The sequence below is a fragment of the Ambystoma mexicanum genome, chromosome 7q (genome assembly GCF_040938575.1).
Source record: "Ambystoma mexicanum isolate Mex_15411 chromosome 7q, UKY_AmexF1_1, whole genome shotgun sequence".
NCBI classification, from domain to species: domain Eukaryota; kingdom Metazoa; phylum Chordata; class Amphibia; order Caudata; family Ambystomatidae; genus Ambystoma; species Ambystoma mexicanum.
This window is the reverse complement of record NC_090941.1, coordinates 907787631-907810805: the sequence shown is the minus strand read 5'-3', so window position 1 is coordinate 907810805 and position 23175 is coordinate 907787631. Positions and strand designations below refer to the sequence as shown.

General features: G+C 47.1%; 1 protein-coding gene across 3 annotated transcripts in view; it reads right to left on the bottom strand.

Annotated features, from left to right (window-relative positions):
• The window catches only part of DLG2 (discs large MAGUK scaffold protein 2), a 5493568-nt gene that overhangs the window by 4495678 nt on the left and 974715 nt on the right, over window positions 1–23175 (bottom strand). The gene's annotated exons all lie outside the window — the stretch shown is intronic.

The following is a 23175-nucleotide window of genomic DNA, read 5'->3' as shown; positions in this document are numbered from 1 at the left end:
GAACTGCCGACCCTCGACGCCCAGCTGGAAGAAGAAGACTTGCTGCTGCATTTGCTTCGACCGATCCGAAGGCTGCCGTGTTCGTCGAGGACTGACCCGAGAGAGGACCTGGCTAGGCGCCCTCTTCCCGTGCTCCGAGGGACCATCGAGCACCGCTGAATCTTCGCCGAAGCGCCCTGGAAGTCAGACCCTCGAAAGGCTGCCGACCCGAGACGGGACCGCCGAGGAGATCGAAGTGAAGCACCCGGACATCGACGCTGTCGAAGTCCATTGTCGTCGCCCAGGGTTCGCAGGTCTGTGTAACCGCTGGAGGCCCGTCGAAGTTGTGTTGCCCAGCCGTGGGAACCACTTGACGCCGTGCCGCCGACGACCGGAGCCGTCTGCTCCTTGCCTAAGCACATTTGAATCGAAGGACTCCCTCGTCCGCACCGTCGACCGCTTTATCCTGCCGGGGAAAGTCGAGGACGACCAACGCGCCGAGGAGAATCCGCCGGTGGGTTTCCCGCCACCTCACGACCCCAAAGACTCGAGCGACTCGACGCCCTTTTTGGGCCACCGTCGTTCACAATCTTTGCGGTCCAGAACTAGTGTCGCCGAGGTGCCCCGCACGCCTCTTCCTCGCAGGACGCCGACATCTCGACGCCATCGAGCACCGCTCAGATCGAAGCCTGCCGCCTCATCGACGCCGTTCTACCCTGTGTGTTGTCGGACGTTCGACGCCCCGTGTCTCCCGCTTGAAAGGGAAGGCATTCAAGAAGGGCCGTCGATTCCCCGACACCGAACACCGAGTTCCTCGACGCTTCTCGACGCCTCTCGACGATCCGTGACTCCTGCTTTAAAGGGGGTCACTCAAGAAGGATCTGTCGACGCCTCTTCGAAGAACTCGACTCCACCAGGTACATTGGGGGGGTAAAACATTGTAGGAGAGAATAAGACTATTGAACAATATATGGACTGGGCTTGTGTTATATCTCTTTATTTTACAGGTTGCCCAGGTGGGGGGATCTCCACACAGAACTGTGTCCAGTAGTAGGGGCCAGTCTTCTGCCTATTGTTTCAACCATCTGTTATCTCTCCTCCCTCTATTGCTGGTTTCCTTCTTATTGATCTGGGTGACATTTTGACAGTATTGTGAATGCACTGTAATGAGGTCTAATATTAGTGGTACCACTTTAGAATTGTAGATATTTACCATTATTGATTTTCCTGAGCACAAAGTGCGTTGTTGTGATAAGTGTACATAACCCTTGAACATTAATTATATAAAGACTGTGTTTTCAGTAATACAGTGTGTGGACATTCCTTTGTGGGGGTTTGGGGATACACTGTACTTAAGAACCAGCCTGCATCACCTCCTGAGAAGCTAGGCCTTGATTGCTCGTCCATAGCTACCGTAATAGAGAATCTTGGCGGGGGTCCTCTGTGCCTCTCCTCTACCATATAGAGAGCGGAAGTACAGACCCCCCCACCGGTCTTTACAAGCTGGTGGCAGCGGTGGGATGCTTATGGTTTTAAGACTCAGTGTATAACCGTGCCACTTACAAAATATCCGCACTTTATTAAATTAAGGTTTGGGTGTGTTCCCAATAACTGCATTACAAGCAATGGAGTCCATTGCGAATGGAAAATTGACTAGGATGAGCTTAGAGGCTCTCCAGAGTGCTTGTGAAGCCAGGGAGTTAGACTTTGTGGATAAGTCTAGGGCTGAGCTGATAGCTGCCCTGGTGGACTACCAGACTGATGGTGAAACTCTTGATGAAGGGGGAGATACAACCAGTGAGGACTCTGCCCCTGGGGTTGTCGCTGAATCTGTTTCTGGGAATGCCACCATTCCTGCTGCCTCTGTTCCGAACCCCAGCAATTCCATGGAACTTGAGTTATTAAGGATGAAGTTAGCCTTTGAATATCACAAGTTGGAAATAGAAGCTGAGCTTAAGAAAGAGGAGCTGGCACAGCAAGTGGAACTCAAGAATAGGGATCTTGCGCTCAAAGAAAAGTACACTGAATGTCAGAGAATCCAGTTAGAGAAAGCTCGAGTGGAGACTTCAGCTAAACCCATTGAGAGTGGCAGGTCCCCAGCCACCAAGTTTATGAAAGATTTGGTTGGTGTGTTTTTGGAGGGTTCAGATATCCTCCAATGGATTGAAGCGTTTGAAATGGCTTGTGCAATTCATGATGTAGATAAAAGAGATTGGGCTAAGTGTTTGTTAAGCAGAGTGCCTCAAACTGGATATGACTGTATTCTGAAGCTGAGTGTGGACGAAAGGGGTCAGTATGAGTGTATGAAGTCTGCTTTAATTGCCAAGTTTGGCAAGACACCTACCCAATACCTTAAAAGGTTCAGGGATTTTAAAAAACGAGAGAATATGTCTTGGGTTGACTGGGTGAGTGCTGCGCACATGAACATGATGGGGTGGATTGACGGGTACAAGGTGAAAACTTTTGCTGAATTATCCCACCTGTTGTTCTTTGAGCATTTTTCTGAATCCTGTTCACCAGAGCTGCGTCAGTATGTTGCTGACCAGAACATTTTGGACCCCTTTAAGCTGGCTAGGTTGGCTGACAAGTGGGTCTCCCACCGGGTGTCCCCTAAGGACTCCAGTGGGAAGGACAAGGACAAAGAGAAGGGGGCCTCTCAGAAAGCTGAGGAGTCCCCCAAGCAATCACAGTCGGGTAAACCAAAACCTTCCTCTCCTAAAACCCAAAAACCTAGTGGGGATAAGTCATCTGTGGGTGGGAATAAGAGTAGTGGTCCACCTGCTGCAAAGCAGGCTTCCAGTGGTTCCAGTACCGTACCCCGCACTCCTGGCACTTGTTGGGATTGTGGGGCTCTGGACCACAGAAGGGGTGACTCCAAGTGTAAAGGTAAGGCACTTGGAGTACAGGCTGTCAGCCTGAGCTACCCTTACCCCATGTCTGAGGTGGAAGCCACTGTCCTCCCCTCCTCTACAGGAATCACCTTTGGTGCTCCTGTAGAGATTTCCTTAGTGTCCCTTGGGGCCTGGGACCAGTACGCCGAAGTACTGGCGACTATCCCGCAGAACACCCGTAGGTTTTTGAGAAGTGTCCTCTTGAATGGCCAGCCTTCTACTGGCTTGAGAGACACTGGGGCAAGCATGACAGTGGTGGACAGGACCCTGCTCAAGCCAGAGGACTATGCAAGTGCTCCTCTGAGAACCACCAGGTTAGCTGGTGGGCCTCCCAAATTATCGCCTGTAGCCTTAGTCACACTCATGATTGGAGACAAGACAGCAAAGCTTCCTGTCCTGGTTCAGGACAATGTCCCTGCTAACATTCTGTTAGGAAATGATCTAGTAGAGTTGGGGTTGATCTCGGATGGTCTTCCCATGACTGCTGCTGCGGTCACTAGGTCACAGGTGACACCGGGTCTGGCTGTGAGTCAGGTACCCGAGCCAAAGGCGAGGCCTAAGGCAAGAAGAAGGAAGACCAAGAAGGCCACCTCTGTGGGGGGAACACCTTCTCTTCCAGCTGTTCCGACAGCACCCATTGGGATCCAGGCTCCGGACGGGCTGGGTCCAGTGGAAAACCCAAACTCAACTCCTGAGGGAGAAGAGACAGAAGACTCTCCTGTGGGAGAGGTTCTCAACCCGGAGGATCATCCCGACCTTCAATGCTTGTTAGCTGAAGGGGGACCCTCCCGGGCAGACTTCTGTAAAGGACAGAGAGAGTGCCCCTCTCTCGAGGGTCTGAGGAAACAGGCCCTGTCCCAGGCACAAGGTGAAGTACCTAGGACATTCAAGATTTATTGGGAGGGTGAGCTCCTTGTTAGTGAGCCCACTAAGCCTGAACCTGGTGCCCTCAAGAGGTTGGTGGTACCCCAGGTTTACAGGCCCTTCCTGCTGCAGTTGGCGCATGAGGTGCCCTTGGCTGGTCATCTTGGTACCAAGAAGACTAAGCAGCGGCTCTCTGCCCACTTCTACTGGCCCCGGATGGGAGTAGAAGTGGAGTCCCACTGCAGGACCTGCCCAACTTGTCAGTTGTCTGGCAAGACTGGAGGCAGGGTCATTGCCCCACTGCAGCCATTGCCAGTGGTTGGCACACCGTTCAAGAGGGTGGGCATCGACATTGTCGGTCCCCTGGACCCTCCCACTTCCGGTGGACATCGGTTCATCCTGGTCTTGGTTGATCATGCCACCAGGTACCCTGAGGCTATACCCCTTCGGACTATTACTGCCAAGGTGGTTGCCAGGGCTCTCCTGGGCATTTTTACCCGTGTTGGATTCCCCAAGGAAGTTGTCTCTGACAGAGGATCCAACTTCATGTCCAGTTACATGAAGACCATGTGGAAAGAGTGCGGGGTAACCTACACGTTCTCCACCTCTTACCACCCTGAGACCAATGGTCTGGTTGAGAGATTTAACAAAACTCTCAAGGGCATGCTAGGTGCTTTGGAAGAGCCCCTAAGGAGGAAATGGGATCTCCTCCTGCCATGCCTGCTGTTTGCTTACAGAGAGGTACCTCAAGAGGGTGTTGGTTTCAGCCCCTTTGAGTTACTCTTTGGACATCCCGTGAGGGGGGCCCTCGCCTTGATCAGGGAAGGCTTGGAAGCCACCCCTCCAGGTCCCGCCAAGCAAGTGGGGGACTATGTGTTAGGCCTCAGGCGGAGGATGACACAAATGATGGGTCAGGCAACAGCAAATCTCAAGGCCAGCCAGGAATTGAATAAGTACTGGCATGACCTTAAAGCTTTGCAAGTGGATTGGACTCCGGGACAGGAAATCCTTGTGATGGAGCCTACAAAGCCTAGAGCTTTGGCCGACAAATGGACTGGACCCTTCAGGATAATCTCCAAGATGGGCGAAGTCAATTATCTGGTTGACATGGGTGCCTCTGGGGTAGCCCCTCAGGTATTCCATGTCAACAGGCTCAAGCCTTTCCACAGGCGAGCAGAGGTCTCATGTCTCTTGCTAGCTTCAGGGCAAGAAGAGGATGAGAGTGAGCCCCTTCCTGATTTGCTGCATAGCAACCCTCAGGATTGCTCAGTGGAGGGAGTACGTCTCTCTCCAGATTTGACAACAGAGCAGCAGAGGGCCTGCAGGGCTTTGCTCCAGCAGTATGCCTCTCTGTTTTCACTGACACCGGGCCTTACACCGTGGTGTAAGCACGAAATTGACACTGGTGACAGTGTGCATGTCAAAAGCAGGTGCTACCGTATGTCAGATACCGTCAAGACCCACATCCAGGCTGAGGTCGCCAAGATGTTGGATCTGGGTGTTATTGAACCCTCAACCAGTCCCTGGTCCAGTCCAGTGGTCCTTGTCCCTAAAGCAAGTTCCCAGGCGGGTACCAAGGATTGGAGGTTCTGTGTGGACTACCGAGGAGTCAATGCCGTCACCAAAACTGACGCGCACCCATTGCCCAGGGCTGATGAGCTCGTGGACACCATAGGTGCTGCCAAATTTGTGAGCACCTTTGACCTCACCTCAGGCTATTGGCAAATAGCTCTGACGGACCATGCCAAGGAAAAGACGGCATTCTCCACACCTGAGGGACTCTACCAGTTTAGGGTCATGCCTTTTGGGTTGAAGAATGCCCCTGCCACCTTCCAGAGATTGGTCAACCATGCGCTCAGTGGGCTGGAAGCCTTTTGTGTGGCTTACTTAGACGACATTGCCGTCTACAGTTCCACCTGGGAAGAGCATTTGACACATCTGGATAAGGTGTTGCAGGCCTTGAAAAGGGCTAACCTCACTATCAAGGCCACCAAGTGCCAGATAGCTCAGGGGAAAGTTACCTATCTTGGTCATGAGGTAGGAGGGGGTCAAATCCAGCCTCTCTCCAGTAAGGTACAGGACGTACAGAACTGGGAGACTCCCACTACTCAAACCCAGGTGAGAGCCTTTTTGGGCCTCACTGGGTACTATCGCAATTTCATGGCAGACTATGGAACCATAGCTGCACCCCTGACAGCTCTAACTTCGCCCAAACAGCCTAGGAAGGTTAATTGGACCGAAGACTGTCAGAGGGCCTTTGAGGGCTTGAAAGAAAGTCTGTGTAGGGCACCTGTGTTGTGTGCGCCTGACTACAGCCGACCCTTTATCGTCCAGACGGATGCCTGCGACACCGGAATTGGAGCTGTCTTGTCCCAGTTAGATGACAAAGGGAGAGAACATCCTATCATATTCATCAGTAGACAACTCAAGGGTAGAGAACTTAAGTGGGCTACTGTTGAAAAGGAGTGTTTTAGCATAGTTTGGAGCCTTAGGCGTTTTAGGCCCTACCTTACGGGGTCCACCTTCAAGGTCCAAACAGATCATAAGCCCCTGAAGTGGCTTATGCAGATGAAGGGTGAGAATCCGAAATTGCTCAGGTGGTCCATTAGCCTGCAAGGGCTAGACTTCACCATAGAGCACAGACCAGGGAAGAGTCACGATAATGCAGATGGCCTTTCCATAAGGTATGTTGACCGTCTGGATGAGGGTGTCTATCCCGTGGGAGATTAGACACCCTCCACCTCAGTCTGGGGGGGGCGACTGTGATGCTGGAAATGCATCAGAGGGACAGGGCCTCTGAATCCTTGTCCTTTACTGCTTTATATCGTGTGTTCTGTCGTGTTTTCTGCCCAGGAGTCCATGTGGGACTCCTGGCAGTGCAGCTCTCTCTTTTGGTTTGGTGAACAGACCCATGGGATACCCTTATGGCACCCATGGGTAGGGGTACAACCCTGTGCCCCTAGTGTATGTTTTTGGGCACCTGTGGGTGGCCCACAGAGCAGGGTATGGGCTGGTGGCAGCTCCATGCTGAAATTGACAGGTGCTCTGGGTGTCCTCCATTTTGGGATACCCAGGCCCTGCCATTGGAATCAGTTGATTCCTGATGGAAAACAAGATGGCCCCTGTGGCCTCTTGCTTTCTATTGCCTCTTACCTTGTTTTCCCAAAGTCCTGGGAAGCCCTGACTCTGTCCCTTCCCCCTGACTGGCTGTTGGGTGGAAGTTCCATATATGGTGTTGTTGTGAAGGCCCAGCTAGACTGACTGGAGCCTTCCCATTGACTGTATGTTGTGGGTGCCTCCTGTGGGTGGGACCTGGGTGAATGGAGTAGGTGACCAATATACACTCCTTGTTGTGGTTGTCTGGTTTCTAGCATGTGAGACAAAGACTGAGACAGCCCTGCCCGACACTGGCCTGAATGCAGTGTGTAGTGTTGAATGGCTGGGTACTTGTCCCAATCCACATTCCTTGTTGTGAGTGTCTGAAAGGGAGGAGTGTGGCCTGAATGCACTGTGTGCCTGATTGGCTGACTGACTGCATGAATGCCCTTCTGTGTGATTGGCTGCTGTATGTGTGCCAGCAGTGTGGATGAGAGACAGAATAGTATATCTGGGGACCTCTCACCACTGGAAATTGTTCAGAAGCGTTCAGAAGCTGAGTCTCCACTCAAGAGTAACTGGAACTGCTGACCCTCGACGCCCAGCTGGAAGAAGAAGACTTGCTGCTGCATTTGCTTTGACCGATCCGAAGGCTGCCGTGTTCGTCGAGGACTGACCCGAGAGAGGACCTGGCTAGGCGCCCTCTTCCTGTGCTCCGAGGGACCATCGAGCACCGCTGAATCTTCGCCGAAGCGCCCTGGAAGTCAGACCCTCGAAAGGCTGCCGACCCGAGACGGGACCGCCGAGGAGATCGAAGTGAAGCACCCGGACATCGACGCTGTCGAAGTCCATTGTCTTCGCCCAGGGTTCGCAGGTCTGTGTAACCGCTGGAGGCCCGTCAAAGTTGTGTTGCCCAGCCGTGGGAACCACTTGACGCCGTGCCGCCGACGACCGGAGCCGTCTGCTCCTTGCCTAAGAACATTTGAATCGAAGGACTCCCTCGTCCGCACCGTCGACCGCTTTATCCTGCCGGGGAAAGTCGAGGACGACCAACGCGCCGAGGAGAATCCGCCGGTGGGTTTCCCGCCACCTCACGACCCCAAAGACTCGAGCGACTCGACGCCCTTGTTGGGCCACCGTCGTTCACAATCTTTGCGGTCCAGAACTAGTGTCGCCGAGGTGCCCCGCACGCCTCTTCCTCGCAGGACGCCGACGTTTCGACGCCGACGAGCACCGCTCAGATCGAAGCCTGCCGCCTCATCGACGCCGTTCTACCCTGTGTGTTGTCGGACGTTCGACGCCCCGTGTCTCCCGCTTGAAAGGGAAGGCATTCAAGAAGGGCCGTCGATTCCCCGACACCGAACACCGAGTTCCTCGACGCTTCTCGACGCCTCTCGACGATCCGTGACTCCTGCTTTAAAGGGGGTCACTCAAGAAGGATCTGTCGACGCCTCTTCAAAGAACTCGACTCCACCAGGTACATTGGGGGGGTAAAAACATTGTAGGAGAGAATAAGACTATTGAACAATATATGGACTGGGCTTGTGTTATATCTCTTTATTTTACAGGTTGCCCAGGTGGGGGGATCTCCACACAGAACTGTGTCCAGTAGTAGGGGCCAGTCTTCTGCCTATTGTTTCTACCATCTGTTATCTCTCCTCCCTCTATTGCTGGTTTCCTTCTTATTGATCTGGGTGACATTTTGACAGTATTGTGAATGCACTGTAATGAGGTCTAATATTAGTGGTACCACTTTAGAATTGTAGATATTTACCATTATTGATTTTCCTGAGAACAAAGTGCGTTGTTGTGATAAGTGTACATAACCCTTGAACATTAATTATATAAAGACTGTGTTTTCAGTAATACAGTGTGTGGACATTCCTTTGTGGGGGTTTGGGGATACACTGTACTTAAGAACCAGCCTGCATCACCTCCTGAGAAGCTAGGCCTTGATTGCTCGTCCATAGCTACCGTAATAGAGAATCTTGGCGGGGGTCCTCTGTGCCTCTCCTCTACCATATAGAGAGCGGAAGTACAGACCCCCCCACCGGTCTTTACAATCCTAAAGAAGAGGTTCTGCAAAACGTGCCAGCTTGTGTGTCTTATTTTTAGATAATTAAAGCAAGTGAAACATGTGTGTCTTTCTTTAGAGCAAAGTGTTTATATATTGGTGACCTGTAAGGTGTCAGCTGTGGCCATAGTAACTTTAGAGCACGTAAGAGGGGACAGGGAGGGGGCTATGAAGCTCACAGGCGTGGAATATTTAGATCAGTTATTTGTAGGGGAGAATGCTAGAGGTGTAAGGCAAGCGAGAAAGTGCCAGGTGAGTAGAACGATGAACAAGTGCTGGCAGATAAAAGCCAGGAAAGTGCACAGGGTTACGAGAGTAGAGAAGTTAATGGTGTATAGGAAATAAGACAAATATCCAGATGAGACCAGCTTCTTATGTCACGTGTCAAATGTTTGAATCTTGCTTTTTAAAATAAAAACACCTTTTATTTTTTTTACAAGGCTGTGAGTGTGGTAGGTAGTTTCACATAGTTGCCCCTGCAGTGCCCAAAGTCTTTTGCCCAGCTGTATTTCTTGGCAAAGCCGAAGGAGTGTGACAAAGAAGTAGCAAACCTTTAAAATCTCAAAAGACAAAACTTGCCTGTTGTGTGCAGTATTGGTGGATAATGCAGAGTGTTTTCAATGTGACACGACTATGTAGAGGGAGCCCACCTAAATCATTCAATACTGGTGTGATATGGTCTCGAGTTCTCAACCATAGGACCAGTCTAGCCACCTTATTTTGGATAGACTGGGCTTGGTGGGTGAAGCCAATGGTACAGGCAGTTAGTTACAATAACCCTGTCTGGGGGAACCATAGCTCTCGTTATATTTTTTGACAGCTCTTGGACTTGTGAAATAATAATAATTTGTTTTTTAGATATAGCGCTTTAATCTAAAGCACTTTACATGGGACATGTTTAATACATTACTATTATTACCCAATCGAAATTGGTACTCACAAGAAAGTTGAAGAAGACCATTGGCAATTATCGCCACTTTCCTAGGTTCAGGGAAACGGGTTGTATGGCTGCCCACAGTGGCAGGCCAAGATAGACAGAGATGAGGTGGGCTACAGGTGCCCAATGAGTCGATTTCAGCGATAAAAGCATTTAATCATAATTTGTTGTCAGTCATCCAGTCATGGATGTGTGAAAGGTGGGTTGTGACGAGACCGGCATCTGTAACTGCACTGTTTAGCTTGCATGGAACTATATTAGGGTGGGTTTTGATGAGACCGGCATCTGTAACTGCACTGCTTAGCTTGCATGGAACTATAGTAAGGTGGGTTTTGATGAGACCGGCATCTGTAACTGCACTGTTTAGCTTGCATGGAACTATAGTAAGATGGGTTGTGATGAGACTGGCATCTGTGACTGCACTGTTTAGCTTGCATGGAACTATAGTAAGGTGTGTTGTGATGAGACCGGCATCTGTAACTGCACTGTTCATCTTGCATGGAACTATAGTAAGGTGGGTTGTGATGAGACCGGCATCTGTAACTGCACAGTTTAGCGTGCATGGAACTATAGTAAGGTGGGTTGTGATGAGACCGGCATCTGTAACTGCACTGTTTAGCTTGCATGGAACTATAGTAAGGTGGGTTGTGATGAGACCGGCATCTGTAACTGCACTGTTCATCTTGCATGGAACTATAGTAAGGTAGGTTGTGATGAGACCGGCATCTGTAACAGCAGTGTTTATCTTGCATGGAACTATAGTAAGGTAGATTGTGATGAGACCGGCATTTGTAACAGCAGTGTTTAGCTTGCATGGAACTATAGTAAGGTGGGTTGTGATGAGACCGGCATCTGTAACTGCAGTGGTTAGCTTGCATGGAACTATAGTAAGGTGGGTTGTGATCTGTAACTGCATTGTTTCACTCAGCACTTCATTATGTCCACTGGTGCATGCTGACATCCTTCCGCTCTTTCAGTACAAGAGTACATTTAGTATGGCTGCCTGAGTACATACCATTTCCCATACACTCGATGCGGTACAGGGACAACACATGGGGTCCCACATAGAGCTGTTCGCCTGCTGTTCCAATATGACAGCGGTGAGGGGGCGGCAGCTAGGGAAAACATATCCACCTGCTCCTCTACAATCTCACTGACTCCATTCCATTTGGGGTGACCTCACCGCACATGCTGCACCCTCCACCCATGCAGTGGCCAACCCTAAACTACCGCAAATACTGCAACCCCCCAATGAAGTACTTTGGGTCGGCAAAATGGAGATACGCAAAACCCATCATCAGGCAGTGAAGTACAGTTACCATTGGCATGAGTTTTTCTGGATGAAGGGATTCCAGGAAACACCTCCCACTCACAGGGAGGGGCTTCACAGCCTTCCTACATGGGGGATGGAGACAACGCCACCCGCTGCCCCTGACCGGTGCAAGTATGTCTACCAAGTGCACCGCTGGAGCCAATGGAAAGCAGGCCCCCTTTTAAGGTCATGGAGGGTGCCTTCTCTATCGCCCCTCTTAAAAACAAAAGAGAGTGAAGCAAAGATGTGTATGCACTGTTTTATCCTAATTTTGATACTCCATTCGGCTCTTGTCCTCCCAGTTCCACAGTTAATTCTGGTGGTTAATTATTGAAATAATGTAACTCAGCACAATAAATTAATAAAAGCAAATATTAATAACACATTTGAGTATTCTAGTGCTGCCCACATGTTGTACAGGTTAGCATAATGTATGTCTAACGATCCACTTTGAATGCGCCCTTTACATAGGGCACACAAAAAGCAAAAGGTCTGCAGGAGTCTCCTGCTGTCCTTTCATTCTGATGTGCAGTCAAAGATTGCCAACCCACACCTTACTAACTGGCACATTCTAGTATCCATCATTTCCCACTGCCAGCAACAGAACCATTCCGGGCATCTGGCTTCATGCCAGATAAGCAAATGACCGAAGAACCTTCTTCTTAAACAGTGTAAAAGCTCCAGGAAGCTTTGTTATCTCCCCTTGTTGCTCTGCTGACCACCTCTGTGCCACCCACATTACCGACATTTGATTATCCGGCATTATGGGCAGTGTCCCATTCTATGCTCACAGAGGATGTCTCGTCCTTCTAACTCTCAAATTCAGCACGTGGTGTTGCTTTGATATAAATCTTATCAGAAATGGACAGGCGCCCTCGGCGAACCTGCCTCTGCCATGTTTGCGCAGTTCCCTTCATCGCAGTACTTGATTTGTGCAATTTGTTTACCTCGCGGTTACCACTAAAGTTTGTGCTGTGATCCGCCGACCCAGATAAGGTTCTTGAAATACACATATTTCAAAGATGGTTAGAATATGTAAGACGTATTTTAACCAGGGGTGGACTGGGAATCAAAAGAGGCCCTGGAAATAATTTTCAAAATGGCCCCATATTACACATTTTCAGCAACACCAACCCTTTTCCTATGAGGAAATTTGGAACTAAAATTGGTTATCACACAAAAGAGGCCCGGGTGAGTAGACCTACCGGGAAATCTCCAGAGTTCCCTATAGGCCAGCCCACCCATGACTTTAACATGCATATAGAACAAGTGGGTACTTGCATACATGGAATTTCTAAGAGGGTCTTCAGGGTTAATCCGATTCGACCGGCATATTGTCTGGAAAAAACAAGACTCAAATAGTCCGTCTTCATGTAACAAGTGAACAAGGGCTGGTCAATGTTTTAAAATAATTTAGGTGAATAGGGAATTCGATTGGAAAGCAGAGTAAATTGCTATTTTGACACAAAGCTTAGGAGTATTTTCCGTCTCATTCAAATCTGTTTATTTTTCAGATCCATTTTTTAATACTTTTATGATAAAATAATTAATTGGTGGATATTTCATTTTAAGGATGTTATTTTTTATACTTTGGTGTTGTGTGTGTACTTTGTTTGTAATCGTGTACCTGATGGCTCACGCCGAGTAAAGGTTTACAACAACAGCCATACTTATTTTTATCTTAATACAAACATTTATTCTAAAGATAGTCTTTTCTATATATTGAGTAACTTATACAGAGTAGCTTTTGTGTGCAGAAGAAAACATGTCGGCGTCAGGGCCATAATTCACAATTCATCAGTAAAGCAAATGTCCAACTAAACCAGGCCCTAATTCACTTTCTAGGTGAATTATATTCACCAAGCTTTTGAAACTACTCTGATTTACATTTTTTTTTTTAAATCGTTGCTAAGCAATGCCCTCCTATGGAGAGAAATGCACAAGTGAGCACAATTAGAACCTATCAAAAGCAAAGCTGACATGTAATTGTGTCTAAGCAGAACCCGCTGCTCAATGGCTTCAGCTCCACTGGGTGCATACGTAATATTAAGAAATGGTGCCTCTTGCCACAAAATAAAGTGTGTTTCACTGGCCCTTCCAGAACTTAAAACACACAATACGTACTGAGGTTCAAAGTGTGAGGAAAAATAAAGGTTGTATGTGATTTTACCAAAGTAAAATTCAGAGTGGTAAGTTTTACCGAGGTAAGAAATACTGAAAAAATACTGATTTTTAAAAAAATTATTTTAATTTGGGGCATGGGCATAGGACATGGGGGGACAGGGAACCAAACCTCGAAATAATGTTCAAAGTGGCCCCATATCACACATTTTCAGAAAGCCCAAGCCTTTTCCTGTGAGAAAATATGCAAATAAAATATGTTACCACACAAAAGAGTAAACAAGAGGCAGTATCATGAGCCACTGTGTGTAACCAAAATGATTATCTTTATGCATAGATATGATTGCTGTGTTTCAGGCCTGCTTCTTCCCCTATGTACGTGCATCATAGGATGCGACTGAATTCTAAGGAAAGTATTGTGAGAACATGTGAGAATAGCAATGTCTACAAATGTAATACCTTTTGAATTTTAAGTTTTTGACTGCCAGTGAATAAACTCACCTGGCCTAGGTATGTCAGTGAACAAAAAAGAAGAGGCTAGATATGTGATGTCATCCGTGATGTCATCAATCATATCTGTGATGTCATGGGTGTTATTCTTAGCAGTGCACAGTGGTGCGTGAGTTATGGTTGCTTAGCTTGCCATAACTGGCGAATTTCAGGGGGTTTTCAATTTTACTTATAACCATAACATCCTTTTAACAACATTTTTTTACTAAATATATATAAAATGTTTAGTGTTTTTTTCAGTGTTCTGTATTTTTTACTTCGATAAAACTTACCACAGATTGTTTTGGGTAAAATGACTGGATACCAAAATAATGAATGAAAAAAAAAATAGAACAATGTATCACAGCAGAAAGGAAGAATATGTGGGACACACTCCTCAAAGCAGCACAGCAGCTAATTCACATTGTGTGGGGGTCAGCTACTGCCACTAGTGAGGGCTTGGCCAGACCTGCTTGTTGCATTGCAAGGATGAGTGGCAGCAATCAGAGGGAGTTTCTGAGAGCTTGAAGCACTGCTACTCTCATGCCATCCCCCACTCTCTACCAAGATGGCATTAGTTTCACACATATCAAGCTTGCTGCGTGCACGGCAAGTTGCCCCTTATTGCTGAGGTGTTCCAGCTTCCCATCGTTTGCCTCATGGTTTCTTATCCTTTACCCCTCCTTCTCGACAGGATAGCACAAAGAAACATTGGTGAACTGTGCCATGCAAACATCAAACAGAACATACCTCAGGCAAAGCAGGAGATTGTGATGTTTGTAGCCGATGTGCATGTTATGTTATGTTATGTTGATTTACACCGCAGACCGTTACCACCCAAGGGCAGTCTCCAGGTGGCCATGCCATTAAATTGCTGGTTTTTAGTTCCAAAAGACTAAGGCATGTCATTACAATGCAGAAATGTCACATATGATGCAAACGTACCACAAAGTGTTTCTTTATGAGCCATGATATTGGATATTGATGGCTGTTGGCATCCATGCATGCCACCATTTCCAACAGCTGGATACCCCTTCAATGCACTGCGAACAGTTAATTCTAACCACGCCAACTGTTCCATTGCAAGCCATGTTTACACTAGCTTCAAATGACGGAGGGTGCACAGCAACAACCAACACATCTTCAGCACTTTGGCTTTATAATGCACGCGGACAAAGAACTGGAGAAAACCATTTTTCCTTCTCGAAAAGCAATCTCTGAACATGCTTCAGCGCACAAAGGCTCTTCCGCGTTCACGCACGGCTAGAACATTCACACATCCCATTCAGCCGGGGACTGAAGGGCACCCCTGCCTCTTTAGCAGCACCCAGTATGTGAAGAAGGACCCTGGATACTGTTGAAATAAGGAACACTACTGAGCAGACAGTTCACAGCTGGATATGATGCGTCCTGGAAATAAAACGACTGCACTCCTGCCACACCGCATGCCTGCAGGCGAAAGAGTCGCTGGACACGCGCAGGACCTGCAGCACAGGACCGTGTCAGTCATTACTGTTCTGTAAGAGGCTCTCTAAGAAAGTGAACCACCATTCATCCTTTAACCTTTTGTATTATAGATGATTCAGTTCGACTTTCTGAGCTCATGTTAATGTCACAGATGGCGCAAAAAAGGCGCTCAGAGGCTCAAGGACAGTTCAAGGGTGTGTATGGAAATATTTTTTGGCTCTTCCTGTTTCCCTCATCCCCCTAACTAAGCCATGCGAATTTCCTGGTTAGTGTTATAGATCAGTAACCCCTACTTGTGTAGCACTTGGCATAGCTGGTCTGTGACTGGAAATTGCTGGTTGATCGGGATCAAATAGAAGAAATAATATTGAAAATCAACTCTACGTGTGCCCCAGGACCAAATTACTTGTCGAATCTACTATTCAAGTGGGAGCCTAGTGCTTGGGCATCCATTTTGTCAACATTATTTCAGAATACTGGGACTACCTATATCTTTCCAAAGTCTTTGCCAACTGCTCATATCCTCCCGATACACAATAAAGGTTCTTGTTCTGATCCGACAAATAATTGCCCTATAGTGCTCGTTGACGCTGACAGCAAGGCCTTCACAGCCTTATTTACTTTATTTATTAGATATTTATAAGGAGCTTATACAACAAGAACAGTGTTTCAAAGCACCACAAGGAAAAATGGAAGAGAGCAAGGGAACAACTAAACAATGGAAAGGCAATGAATAAATAATAAAACGATCAGCGGCCCTACTAGGCCTTGTGACATTCGGAACGTGCAAGTGCAGTGACAATGAAGAGAAGGGTGCAGGGGGCTAAGTGCTAAAGGTTCCCCTTGGGGAAGAGTGCCAAAGGTGCCTGTGGGGAGGCAATAGGTAAGCGCATGGACAGAGATGTCCCAAGGAAAAGGGGGAGGTCTACCATGCCACAGGTAAGTGTAGGGCTGAGACAAAACACGCAACAGGTGGGTGTGTGCCCAGAGGACGATGCAGGTGGTGGGGGTGCTGGCAGTGATTGGGCAGATGGCCGGACCCTACTGGATTCTTGAGGTACCAGGCCACCAATCTCAGTGACTGTGGGGATGGTTAACACGGCATGGAGAGAGGGAAGGAGGAGAAGATAACAGTCTTGAGATGTTTGCAGAACTTGGGGTGGTCCAGTTCAAGATGGAGAGAGAGAGGGAGACTTTTCCAGAGGAGGAAGCCAGACAAGGAAAGAGATATGCCTCTAGCTCTCTGCTTGGAGAAACATTTGATAAGTAGAGAGTTGAATCAAGGAGATCGAAGGCATTTGGAAGGTGAGTATTTAGTGAGAGAGAGCTGCAGGTAGCATGGTCTCAGGCCCCAGACAGCCTTGCGAATGATGCAAAGGGTCTTGAATTTGATCCTTTCAGCAACCGAAAGCCAGTGGAGAGATGTTAGGGCTGGAGAGATATGGTTCCTGGGCTTGAGGCCAAGGATAAATCTTGCAGCCCTATTCTGGATAAGTTGAAGAGGGCAGAGGGAAGGAAGAGGCAACGTTGAGGTAGAGGCTATTGCAGTAATCCAAGCTGGAGAGGACCAGATCGCTAGAGACATTGGGCTTCTGGGGGAGCGTGAGGAAAGGGAGAATGCCTCTAAGGAGGTAAAGTTGAAAGTGGGCCTTCATGGCAAGGTCCAAGATGTGAGCAATAAATGAGAGAGAAGAGTCGAAGATGACCCCAAGGTTTCTGGATTCAGTGGAAAGAGAAGGAGGAGAGCCCATTCAGGGTGGCCAGAGCACAGGAGGGAAACAGGGAAGAGGTGTCCCGATAGGGAGAATCAAAGTCTTACTGGCATTAAGACAGAGATCACATTGGTGGTGCTCCAGGACTGAATAGCAGACAGGCAGTCAGGGATGATAGAGGAGGAAGAGGACGAATAGCAGGAGGAGGAGGCAATCTTGAAGAAGAGTTGTGTGTCATCTGCGTAACACTGGACATGGGGAGAGAAGGCAGAGATCAGGTGAGCAAGAGTTGCAAGGTAGATGTTGAAATGCCAAGGCGAGACGATAGAGCCCTGGAGAACACCACATGTAGAGAGAGTAGTGGTGGAGGAGAAGGACCCCTGGAGCATCTGGGGAGGGGGTCAGTGAGGAAGGAGATCAGCCAATCCAGTGCCTGATCTGAGATACCAAGGGTATCAAGGAGCCGCTTTATGAGGATAGAGTGGTTGACAGTGTCAAAGGCGGAAGAGAGGTCAAGGAGATCAGCCAATCCAGTGCCTGATCTGAGATACCAAGGGTATCAAGGAGCCGCTTTATGAGGATAGAGTGGTTGACAGTGTCAAAGGCGGAAGAGAGGTCAAGGAGAATGAGAACAGCAGGAGAGTTAGAGTCAAGATTAGCAAGCAGTTCTTCACAGGTGTACAGGAAAGCATGGTCATATAAACAAACAACGATCTTAGTGTGTTGGGTCAATTGGGGGAAGACCAACTTCTCCAGGAGTTTTCCAAGGAAGGGTATAGTAGAGATGGGGCGGCAGTTGGTTGGACATGAGGGGTTGGCTAAATGCTTTCTTAGGAGGGTGTGCACAAGGGAGAGCTTGAGAGAGGGAGGGAAAGAGCCAGATGCTAATGAGTGGTCAACAAGAGCCAGTATGAGGGAGGAGAAGTTGTCCTTGATGGTTCTGAAAGAATAGGGCGACACCTGTTTGGATGAGACCTTCATAGAGCTGACTACTCTAGAGACCTCATCCATTGTAAAAGGTGAGGAGGAGAGAGTGTGTGGGGATAGGGCAGTAGGTAAGGGAGGCAGGGGACAGGGAGAGAATTGGAGGAGGGGGAATAGGAGAGAGAGCCAGGAATGTCCTGAGTTTTAGAGGGGGAGGGGGTGGCTAGGGCAGTACAGAGGGTCTGAGATAGAAGATGAGAGGTAGAGACTGCAGATGGATTGCCCAGTTCCTTGCAGATTTTAAAGAGTTCAGCCATGTTGTTAGTGGCTCCAGAGATAAAGCCCTGGATGTGGGCCCTCTTCTTAGAGTTGATAGAGAGACGGTACTGCCTTTGGATCAGACGCCAGGCCAGTTTGTCAGAGGATGAGCCCGAGGTATGCCACTTCTGTTCAGCAACCGTACGCTTGCGTGTCAGAGAGGCTAGATCGGTGTCATTCCAGCTGTTATGCTTCGAGGCAGGTTTCAGGCGAATCCTCATGACAGGGACAAGAATGTCAAGAGTGTAAGCGATAGCAAGATGAAGATTGACTCTCCCACTTGCTCCGTCCTTGCCAAGGGGGGGATGAGGGATGAAGGTGGAGGCAAATGCAGCAACTGTCACTGGTTTTATCTGTCGGATGACTTCAAAGGAGGCTGGCAGTGCTGGTGGAGGCTCTGTCAGGGGGCCCGAGAGGTCGTAAGTGGGAAGAGAGGATGGAGTGGTCAGACCAGGAGAGAGGGGTAGTGAAAGAGTTGAAGATCAGTAGAATAGTGGGGATGAAGGCATCAAGAGTATGTTCAGTAGAGGGGATCGGGCGAGAAGGGAAAATGATGAGGGAGAGGGAGGTACAGAAATCACAGAAGAGTGTGATGGCAGGGACGGTGGAGTCAAGGGGAAGTGTCCCACGAGGAGGAGTTTAGAGGTCGAGGTTAGAGGAGAGGAACTGAAGTTAGCCCATTCTGAGAGGAAGAGAGAGACAAGGCCAGGCGGGCTATAGATAGTGGCAAGGGTGAGAGAGAGATTAGGAGAGATACCAAGGTTGCAGACAAGGCTTTCACAGGAGGAATAAGGTTGAGTGGGTATGATGGAAGCAGGAACCCACTGACGGAAGATCAGGGCTACTCCACCACCAGATCGATTGGGCTGAGGTTTGGAGAGGAACTTGTAGCCCTCAGGGAGGAGGGAGTCAAAAGCAGTCACAGAGTTGGCATTAAACCACGTCTCATTAAGAGAGAAAACCTTGAGATCAAAGTCTTCAAGAAGGAGGCAGATGTCAGAAGAAGGTTTGGCAGCAGATTGAGCATTCCGAGTGGCTAAGTGAAGCCGGGTTACCACCTTTGAGAGTTTTCTGAGGAGGGGTAAAGGGCAGTGGTACACCCGTCGGAGGTGGTGAATGAGGTGCACAGAAAGGAAGGAGGAGTAGCAGGAGACAGTAGGAAGTTGATGAGGGCCAGCAAGGACAAAAAGATTGGGTTGAGAACCCTAGGTCTTGACACTGCCATTGTGATCAACATTAATGATGCACCTAGAGGATGAGAAGTGCACCAAGAGTACTTCCCATCTAGTGATATGATATGATATGGCATTTATAACGTGCCTATACACAGATGTTTCAAGGTGCAACAAGGCAAGGGAAGGGAACAGAGGGAGGACAGAGACAATGATCTTACTAGGCCCAGTGACATTGAGATCGCGCATGTGCAGGGGAGAGGGAAGGGGAAAAAGTGCCAGGTGAAGGAGAGGGGGCAGTGCAGTACATGGGATCAAACAATAACAATAAGCTCAGCCAGCAGGTGGCAGGTGCAAGGGTAAGTGCAGACAGCAGGTGTCCAATAAGTGCAGGTAAGCGGACTGTAGGGTTGCAGATACAGACCCAAGTGCAAGGGTTGCCAGGAGGCAGTGCAGGTGTGCAACTGGGTGAGCCGCCATTAATGGGTTAATCTGTTCATCAGTGATATTGTAGAATATTTAAGTCCTGCACTATTTGCCACTCTCATAATTCATAATTTGAAACCTGTCCGGATTGCCTACAGTGAGATTTTTTAATCTTTGACAGTACACAGATTGGTCTCCAGCACTTGGTTGATGCTTTCTTAAACTTTGCCATGGCACACAATTCCGAGCTAAATGCTAAAAAAACTAACATTATGCATTTGTAATTATGATTATAATTATAATAATTGCACAACCCAGAAGAAACAAACAATGTTCAATTGGCGAGCCGGACTTGACTCCCTTGAGAAGGTTGAAAGCTTTATCTACTTGGGGTTTCCAATCTTCTCTACACAGTATAAGATGTACATAAAAGAATGGGTGATGTCCCTGGTGTGGCACTTTGTAACCAATTAATTTGAGAATATGTAACGTATGGCACATTTTCGCTTCTTCCTTGTGTGCCATTTTTTGAGGGGAAGATTGCGACTAAAATTTTGTATGGCTTTGAGATTTCCAGAAAAGGGTCTGCCAGTCAGACCTTTCTGTACAGGATTTAGATAACAGCAGTAACCATCTCATATATGTACTTGCCTGAGCCATGTTTTCTGGATGCAAATGATGTCATACTTTTCTAGCCAAGGGTTTAGTTGTTAAAAAGGTGATGGAATCCATGGGAATTCCATGGCCCAATATTCAACCTTGCTTCCCAGTTTCCTCCTGGCTCTAATCCTCCATTGGCTTTGCTAGTGCAGAGGCGACTCCCCATGTGTGTTACTCTTCATAATTCTGAGAATTTCTGTCTCTAATATGTGGTCCTTGTGATGTTATTTTAGTTGCAAAGTTAACTTGTATCTGTGTGGGAGACTATTCTCTCATCTCTCATTTCTAATCACATTCAGGCAGCAAGGTAGATGGTTTTGTATCATACATGGCCTGCTTGAATGATTTAGAAGGTAATCAATCATCCGTCCTTTTTGAGCTTTAATTTTCCTCTTGAGGTTTTTCATAGTTTTTCAATTCAAAGCATAGCGGTAAGTAGTCATTTGGTGATTGTAATATGCTCTGTGTGATTAAAGGGTATCTCAGATGTAATATCACCCAGTCCGTATGTCTTTAGTTCATAAATCGGACTATCTTGATGTCTGCAGAGCTGATATATATTAACTTAGAACTATGATGCAGACGTTTTACCGCATTTTTCCGGTTCAGTATCAAACCGTCGCGCAAATGAAGTGTTCTTTCAATTGACACCTGGTTATGTTTATCATTCCTACCATCTTTTTTATGCTTTACACCACATTCCCTAGACACATGCAGTGAAGATGTACTATTATTCATCTGGGATCTTGTCCTTTCCTGCTCTAAGGTTAATAACCTTTGCTTGATTGTTTTCGACACTTGGTCCGAAGTAGTGGGTGTCTGTTTTAGTAATGTTTGCTCATCTTCGGATGCTTTTTCTCTTATAGAGGAACATGAGCTAAGCGGATTTGAATCCTCAAAATCCTCAATGTCAATAATATATTTGCGTTCTTGGACTGCAATTTTGTCCAATAGTTCAGCTATTCTGTAATAGGTTTCGCTATTGTCACTTCCTTTTATTAATATTTCATTTAAGTAAGTCTGAGCTTGTGCAGAATCATCTCTTTGTGATTTCTTTCCCCATCCAATTCCTTCAAAAGATTTGGGATGTTGGATACTTGGAATTTCTGTTCCTGAAAGAGCCATTTCAGTGGACTTAGATTCTCTGGTTATCTCAGGCATAGGAAGTCTTATGTATCGTAAGAAGGTCCTAAATCCATTAGTGCTGGGTCCCATTAAAGATAATCCCTTGAGAAGACATTTGGTGTACAATTAGAGCAGACACTGGCTATTTTAGCTTGGATTTGCTTTGGAATATGTCATAGGACAAAGGGTTTGTTTGTATATCACTCAAATCCACTACATTTGTCAAAGGAATCTGTTTCCCATTCGTAGGTTTCGCACTTCCAGCCTCTAAGGCATTTGAGGGTTTTCTTCAGAGGTTCCTCAATTTCCTCAATGTCCATATTATGCTGGTTATAATGTTGTGCTTCTAGCTTGTCATCCTTCAGTCTCAGTGTACTAGTTATTCATTGATTTTTTAGGATTGCTACTGGAATTAGCTATGTGCTTCGGTTGAGTGTTAATATTAGGTGTTTCAATTTGCACATTATCATTATGCGTCTGTTGGTTCAGCATGTTTAATGGACTTCCAGCCAGTGCATTTATTAGTAAGTTATGTTTAGTTTGAGGATTTTCCATTTAGCACATCCATTTACAGTTTCCAAGGTCTGCAGTCATTAGGACAACTTAGTCCGATTCTTAATGTCTTGCAAGGTCAGCCTATTTTGCCACATTAAAGACTTCTCTGCTTCTTGATTCAGCCTCACATCCACTTTATCCACTATGCCTTCCAAGCATATTAGTTTGGTGTGCGACATAGCTATTAATGTCGCCTGATCTTTGAGCGTATCATTAATGACCTCATAAAGTTTATGAATGGGATAATAGAATTTTTATATACAAAAAGGTTGGCCCCTAATTTTTTGTTAATGGGGGTCTTTCACCTCTAAATGGGGAAGGTACATATAGCATAAGTGGCAAAAGTGAAAAGCTACCCCTCCCTCAGACCTCCAGTTCTAGTCAGAACTATATTTCCAGTACATATGTTTTATTTAGATATGCACTACACCTTCAAAATCTTCTTGGTGCTTACACATTATTTTTATTCACTTTCTACTTGTTAAGCACTCTCTATAATAGATTACAATTATTAGTTACATGCATATCATAAAAACATAAAAACATCTCACAAAATGTTCTCATACAATATGATTCAGGCTTGTTCTCTTATAGGCCTCTCATGTGGGGTTATTATTCAAAAAAGTGCTTCTATTGCAAAAGGAACATCAGTATTACACAATGTTTGCATAATTGGTTTATGGGTGCCTGCATTATAGCCGAACGAGGTCTTATGGCTAGTGGGATCTGATTGCGTGTCATTTTTTCCTAGTCTAGACAACAGTCTGTTTTGTTCAGTTATGGTTGTGTCTTCAGGCTTGCAGCACCCTGTGGTTTACATGCTATTATACACAGTTGCCACTTTTATAGTTTATTACTCAGATGATGTTTTCAGTAAGATGCGTCGACACATAGTGTTTCACCCTTTTTGGTGATGGTACAGACATCCAGCGACCATACCATGTGGTTTTTTAGTAAGTACTAAAACAATTCTCTCTGCCTCTCTTTCCTATCCCTTCCACTTCCTGTAGAAAAGAGCACTTTGAGTTTGATGTCGGAAGGGCAAAGCCCACT